We start from the raw sequence: 7,080 nt of genomic DNA, 5'->3' as shown, positions 1-7,080 counted from the left end.
ACACAGAGGGAGGCAATTATCTGGAAGTGTGAGCAAGAACTGAAGGACACAGAGGGAAAAGTTAGTTTGCAAAGGCCAAGAGGCAGCAGGACAATAAAGAGGCACAAAGCAGAAAGAGCACACAGAGCACAGGGGGTGACTTTGTGGGATAGACGTGGTCTCATCAATCAGCTCCTGCAGCTGGACTGGGTTGGAGAGAGCTGATCACTGGGCTGCACAGCTGTTTCCAGGGAGCCTAACTCTACCATAGTTCTGCTTGTTCTTTAAGACATGGATGGGCTTGTGTTTATTGCTAATACCAACCTGAGAGAAGTACCAATTTTTTTTTCCAGAAGAAGTCAAGTGGCTGATGGCAGAGGCCAAAGTGAAACTCAGCAAGAGAAATCCTTCAGGGGTACGCACATCAGAAGGTCCAGCTTGAGCCAAGATAAAATTTATACTACACATGCGATATAGCGAGACTGAACGGCCATTAGTGTTGTTACAGAAATGTGTAAATAAGTTCTTAATGGGAATTAATGGAGTATAGTGATGTCTAGAAGTTGACTAAAGGTCAATCTGGGTTCTCTGGCTGCCAACAGACCTCCAGAATAGGGTTGATGTCTTTTGGGGAAAATGTTAAAAATGTGGGTGTTCTTCCTCTGTCAATAGGTAAATTGATTCATGGTGGGCTAAGGCAGTATTTTCTATCAACAACAACAAAATATAAATTCCCAGTTCTAATCTCTTCAAAGACACATGTAAAAGGGAGTCCAGAAACCCAAAGCTTTGTGCCATAAAGTAGAATTGCCTTGATGTTTATCTACAAATGTTCAAAGCATGGTAGGTGGGCAATGATTGCTCCCCGTGGTCATAACAAAACTTCCAATTTATTCTCACAGAACATCTTACCTAGTAAGGCATTATTCATAGAGTTTTGGAGTTCAGCTGCTCAAAACAATGGCTTTTGTTTTTATAATATAAATATCAGGGCCCGTTTTACTGGATTACCTTTTATTTGCCACAGTGATCAGAATGGAAGAGGAATGGAAAATTTTCAAGATATTTATGTCCAGGCCTATTCTTGAAGAACTGGACTGTAGGACCAGAATGAGATTGGGCCAATGTAATTGGGTCAAGTTTCTCAAGGCACCTTAATCTTCTTCTCCACTGAAGGATCTAAAGACCAATGCTTGATGACAGACCAACTTCTAGATGTAAATGTCAGAACCACTGAGGAGTCTTATCTCTGTATTAACTGGAAATTTACTTTTTTTTTTTTTTTTTTTTTTTTTTTTTGAGGCGGAGCCTCAAGCTATCCCCCTGGGTAGAGTGCCATGGCATCACGCTCACAGCAACCTCCAACTCCTGGGCTCAAGCGAGTCTCCTGCCTCCGCCTCCCAAGTAGCTGGGACTTTGGTTGCAGCCATCATTGTTGTTTGGCGGGCCCGGGCTGGGGATTCGAACCCGCCACCTTAGGTGTATGTGGCTGGCGCCTTAGCCACTTGAGCCACAGGCGCCGAGCCTGGAAATTTACTTTGAATATATTCTTGCTTAATTTAATTGTTCAGACGATTATACATTTCCAAGTTGAGATTGGACCTTTATTAAATTCCTAATTCAAAGAATCCATTTGAAAACTAAGCTCGTTCTAGTACATGGTTATACATGTTGGTGTCTGGTACAAAATTGGAATGACAAAAACAACAATCATCCATTGGATAATTGATATTGTGAGTATAAGTATTTACAAATATGATTTTATTATCCTTTCTTATTTGGCTCCTTTTTGATCCTGCTGAGGCAAACTCATTGATTTCCAGAAGTAATTAAAACTTCTAATTTACTAGCAAGATATCGAGGGGCAGAATTTAAATTAAAAAGTTCCCAAATGTTTTTGATACTACGAATTTAGAGAAGATTTCTTATTTTTTTGGTAGAGGCTGTTACACTAAAAACAGGGAAACCACCAAACGGTGCTGCCTTTCACTTCCCTGGTGAGAAAATTTTCTATCATCTGTGTCTTCATAGCGTATAGAATATGGGGTGTGGAATCAGAAGAATGCTCTGGTTTTTCAAGTACTAAAAACATTCTGTAGGGGAAACATTTTTTAAAAATCTTGACTGTACCTATTTCATCCATCAGAAGAATAGATGGAAGGTTATCTGCCTTATAGACAATTTTTTTTTTTTAAAGAGCAAAATAAAATAAACTCTACTATTGCACGGCCACAGTAGGTGTTTATTTTTCTCTGCCTGACTTTGGACAGCTGTATAAAAACAGAGCATTGTGAATGTTACTGAGGATTCATCTAAGTCATTCTTTTAACCAGAGACTGCGAATGGATTTGCTTTTGTTTATTGTAGAAGAGTCTCTCCTTTGAGATGACTTCTCCAGTCTAACAAGTTTCATGTTTTAAATCAAACATAGAACTGTGCTTTTAAAAATTCCAGCGATGGGTTTTCCTTTAACTTTGGATTGTCTTTATAGATGGAAAGGGAAGGGTAAAAATCCAGGCATCTGCAGGAATAAATCCAGCTAAGCCAAGCAGAGACGGTAATTGTGTGGGTTATTATCAGTAAAAGTGGTCCATAGCTTAAATTATCTAATTACCTCAGTTCCTGTTCCACTTTGTGTACAAATATATAACCTTAATATTAGAGAAATGTGAGGGGTAATAGTTTAGCCAAATGTTAATTTCAAATTACTTCTTCTGTAATTTGGTTTATTGGTTTAACAACCTCACGGAGCTTCCTTATTTGTTTTTCAACCATTTGCTGTACCCTTTTGGAGAAGAAGGTGATAAAACTCCCATAATCCAAGTACATAACCTTTTTCTATTGAGTTTCTAAACCAAAGATGAGGAGTCCTTTAAAAATATTTCCTGAGGCGTGAAACTCTTTACATTTCTCTGGAGAGCCGAGACTATTCTTTCTAGGTGAGGAGATCTGGATGTCTGTGTTTCAACCTAGAATTAAAAAAAAAAGATCTAGAACATGTGTATTAACTATTCAGGTAAATGAAAGCCTATGTAATGTTCTTTTTCAAGTGCAAACATTTAAGTTCATCTACACAACAGCTAAAATTTCTGGGTGAAAATGGAAAACCCTGTGAAATATTTGGATTTGTCCACAGAATGTTAAACACGAGGCGTTTTTAAATATTCAGGAATTTGGAACCGTTCCACGTAGAGCATCCAGACGCTAGCCTAGAACTTCAATATATTTGTTTTGTAGGCGATGTCTGTCAAAAATGAGGGGATCTCAGAAGGGCCAGCTCTGTGGAAGATTCTAATTAAATATGTCTGAAAGTTTTTGTGAGATGTGAGTGCTTGACAGGAAGTCAGGCACAATTGGATATACAGAGAAAACGTTTGGTTATCAGACAGGCCTTATGCTATGACCGATCTAACCCTGGGACTTTGGAAAAGACACTTCTCTTGTTCCTCAGGGTCCTCATGTGGGCTGTCGTGGCTATGAGAGGGCCCTGGAGTCAGACTGGATCTAAACCAACTGGGTTGGAGTCCCAGCACTTCACCGTGCTAATCGTCAGAATTTTAGCAAGTTACCTAAACATTTCGGGCCTCAGTTTCTCCATCTGTTACAACGAGGCAGTCGCAGTACTAGTCTCCTAGGTTTGTTGTGAGTTTTACATGAAGCTATGTGCGTGCATGTGTGTGCGTGTTACCACCAGTGATGTGACAATTGGCCCTATTCTAATAGATCGGCAACTTTTAGAAAGAATTGTGTTGAATCTCTTTAAAAATTAACATTCGTTTTACCGTTTATCAGAGAAAAGTTTCTAGCTGTGTACAGCAACATGGGAAGAGAGCAGCCAAAGAGGGGAGAAGAGAAAAGAAGAGCAGCGTGGCCTTACGGAATTGTAAGCATGTGAGGACGGGCACCTCGAGTCCCTCTCAGCATGGCCGTGTTCTCAGTCCCCGGCACGATGAGAAAGCTTTCTCTTCCAGGGCCATTCATTTAAGCATATTTATTGGTGCTGAGATCTAAGTTGTGAAAAAAGTAAAAATAGAGAAGCCATGTGAGAATGTGGATAAAATGAATTTGGACACACACACACACATGCACACACGCGCGCGCACACACACACACACACACATGCATCTTGTTTACACCTGCACCAAGAGGAAAGCTAAGGAAAAAGCTAAAAGGAAGAAAGACTAGGGAAAAATAAAGACAAAAGGTAGAACGGGGAAAGGGAGAATGGAAGCAAGGAAAGAATGAGGTAACTGTTGGTTTATCATTTCTTTTTTTCTTTTTTAAATAGACCGTGCGGGGCTCAGCGCTTGTAGCTCAGCAGCTAGGGAGCCAGCCACATTCACCAGAGCTGGCGGGTTTGAATCCAGCCAGGGTCTGCCAAACAACAATGGCAACTACAATAAAAAAAAAAAAATACAGCCGGGCCTTTTGACGGGCACCTGTAATCCCAGCTACTTGGGAGACTAAGGCAAGAGAATCGCTTAAGCCCAAGAGTTTGTTGTTGCTGTGAGCTATGACACGACAGCCCTCTACCAAGGGCGAAATAGTGAGACTCTGTCTCAAAATAAATAAATAAATAAATGAGAATAAAAATTAAAATGGACCATGCAAGCAGAAAAAACTGAGAAAGAAGAAAAATAATTTTAATAAAATTACTGCATTTTCTGAGTGGAAAAATGAAACTAAAAAGATCCTTAAAGGCAGATTCCAAGATAGGGGCTCTAGGACTGAACCCTGCTCTCCATAATATTTGAAATTGATGTTGGTAGATGTACTAGTTACTATAGACTACACTGATATAACCAATAGAATCAAAATGCAATGACTCAGCCACAACTGTAGTTTAGTTTTTCCTCAGTCCAGCTGGGATGTTTCTGCGTCCCAGGTTGGGAGGTAGCTGAGACCTCTCTAGGCTGAGGTCTCAACTTACATGGATGCTCTGGCTATTGACATCTCAGGTGGCAAAAAGGGAAAACAGTGCCTGAGGTTTTTGTACTCCAGGCCTGTGACTAGAACGCAGCAGTTATTTCCGCATACTTGTCACTGGCTGGAAGCTAGCCATGCACCCAGCTAAATGCCGAGGGACTAGGGAAATGTGGCCTGTGTGCTTGAGAAAAGGGCGTGCACTCTGAATGGCCAGAACTATCTTCCATACTTGCTGATGTTAAAGCCAACAACTTTCTCTCACACACTCACATACTCACTCACCTACCCACCAGTTTCTAGATTAGGAAAGAAAGAAAGAAAAAAGGAAGGAAGGAAGGAAGGAGAAAGAGAAAGAAAGAAATCTGGCAATTTTGGCTGCATTCCACATGGCAACAATTTGCTGAGGTCAAGTCGTGGTGGCCCCTTTGGAAGAAGCACGCTATCCCCGCTACTTCTCACTGTGTTCTAACTCTGGTCCTCCTTACTTCCCTCAAGCATGATCAACTCAGATTTGAAAGGATCATAGCTGCCTTCTTAGCTGATATTCTAAGAAGACCAGTTGTCTTATTTGTATCTAATTTTTATGGACTTCCCTTTACTGAATTGTTCCAAAGCATTCCTAGTATTCATAAAAACAATAACTTCCTTTTATTTTGCACTCATATGTTGTTGGGTGAAATAATGTTGTGAAAAATCATGGAATTATAATAACAAATATGTTTGCACCTGTAAGTTTGAAGACAAAACACGAATGATTCTTAGTAAGTATACTAGTTTTAGGCTAAGTTGCTACATGAAGAAAGTCCAATAAAGAGATGATTTAATATGGGTAGAAGTTTATTTTCACATAACAGTCCAAAATCAGGTGAGTAGTCTGGGGTGGGCCAAGAAGAACCCCTGAGTGTTTTCTTTTCCTGTGAAGTAAAAGGTGAGTCGGGCTATCTCAACATTGTAGCCCAAGAAAGGGGAAGAGGAGGAGAGTGTCTAATGCAAGCAGTATTGCATTTAAGGAGATGACTGTGACGTTGTACTCATCATTAGTCCTCACATTCTATTGGCTCAAATCTAGTCATGAAGCCTCACATAGCCGCAAGATGGCTAGAAAAATATAGTCCATACCTGATCATTCATCTAAATAAAAATGGAACTTGTGCTTTAATTTAAAGGAATAAGGAGAGAATTAATCTTCGATGTCATCAGTTTCTGATCCCAAAACAAAGAAAATAACCAGTGGAAATAGAAGTAAGTCCCGTGTGATACTGTATCAGTTACCTTTTGGTGCGTAACCACCCCACACTTACCACAATAAACCTTTGTTAGTCCTCATTATCCTGTGGGTTAGTTGAGTGGCTCTTCTGTGTGGCTAGCTTAACTGGGACGGTCTGATCTAGGAATTCTCAGCCGGATGTCTGCTTTTTGTCCACATGCTTTTTCGTGTTCTAATAGGCTATCCCAGGTTTATTTTCATGGATATCTCAGGATTCCACAAAGCAGAGCGAGTGGAAGCTCCAAATTCATCAGAAATTTCCAAGTGTCTGCTGGCAAACATTTTTTAAAGTCATGTTGACCAGGTATGTAACATAACCATCCCCTGATTCAACTAGTGGAAAGATAGGCAGCACCTCATGATGGGACAGGCAGCAAGATCACATTGCAAAGAGGAGTACTTACAGAGAGCATGGAGAGTGCTGATTATTGAGATTAGTCTCCTAAATGAAATTCAGTCAATGAAACTTCTGTTTGTTATAAGATTTGTTCCTTGAAGGAGAAATAAGTGGTTACCTTTACCCCTACTTAGAAGTAGGAAAGGATTTCTTAGATAAGACAGAGTTCTTCCCTAGGAAGGATTTCTTAGAAAGTACAAACCACAATAAAATAGTTGCTAAACTGAATAGGTGGGAACTAAGAACTATTTCCTTAGAAGACATGAATAACATTAGAAGTCAACTGCAGATTGATTGTTCATGCACCATGTAGAACGAACATGAGTTTGGTATTCAGAATTTATTTATTATTATTATTTTTGCAAGTCAAAGTCAACAAATCTTTATTAAATGCCTGCAATTGCTGGGAGGAGGCCATGATGCAAGACACACTGTCCAAGTCGATCTTCTCCACAACCTTCTTGGACTTAATACTCTCTTCCTGGCTACAAATAAAGATCTGCCCTGACTC

The 7,080-nt window shown here is 40.0% G+C and overlaps 1 pseudogene; it reads right to left on the bottom strand.

Annotated features, from left to right (window-relative positions):
* Positions 1-4,109: 4,109 nt before the first annotated feature.
* Positions 4,110-7,080, bottom strand: part of LOC100940764 — a 3,642-nt pseudogene continuing 671 nt past the window's right edge.

This window comes from Otolemur garnettii, unplaced genomic scaffold (assembly GCF_000181295.1).
Source record: "Otolemur garnettii isolate 467f Iridium unplaced genomic scaffold, OtoGar3 scaffold00002, whole genome shotgun sequence".
In the NCBI taxonomy this organism is placed as follows: domain Eukaryota; kingdom Metazoa; phylum Chordata; class Mammalia; order Primates; family Galagidae; genus Otolemur; species Otolemur garnettii.
Note: the sequence above shows the minus strand (reverse complement) of the source record. Positions and strands in the feature narration are given on the sequence as shown.